This window comes from Mobula birostris, chromosome 13 (assembly GCF_030028105.1).
Source record: "Mobula birostris isolate sMobBir1 chromosome 13, sMobBir1.hap1, whole genome shotgun sequence".
NCBI classification, from domain to species: domain Eukaryota; kingdom Metazoa; phylum Chordata; class Chondrichthyes; order Myliobatiformes; family Myliobatidae; genus Mobula; species Mobula birostris.
In genome coordinates, this window is record NC_092382.1 from 64267364 (window position 1) to 64267984 (window position 621).

Consider the following 621-nt stretch of genomic DNA (forward strand, 5'->3'; position numbering starts at 1 on the left):
TTCCCTGTTCAAGATGTCCTCACTGGTGGGGAGAGAACGCGCTGGAAGGAGTAGGCTATTTGCAATTGTCTGCAGCTTTTTCTGATCCAGTAGAGTACCACCTCCTCATTCCATTCCAGATAGTGATAGCCCCCTGACACTCCCAAATTCTGCCACACCGTCTTCTGCAGTGAAGAGAGACACCAAATACATTTTCAGTTCATCCATCATTTCTTTGTTATCCTTTACGACCTCTCAGTATCATTTTTCAGTGGTCCGATCTCCACTCTCACTACTCTTTTACTCTTTATATATCTGAAAAAATCTCCTTGCATCCAATTTTATAGGATTGGATAGCTTACCCTCATATTTCACTTTTCTCCCCTTATTGCATTTTAATTTTGCCTTCCGTTGCTTTGTAAAAACTTCCCAATCCTATACCTTAACACCAATTTTGCTATGCATGCCTTGTGTTTTGTTTTCATGCATTCTTTGACTTCCCTTGTCAGCTCAACCTTCCATTAGACCACATTGCGTTTGGGATTGCTTTATCCTGGGCCGTCCAGATTGCCCCCAGAAACTCCAACTGTTGCTTTTCTGCCATCATCCCTGCCAGTGTTGCCCTCCAATAAACTTCAGCCA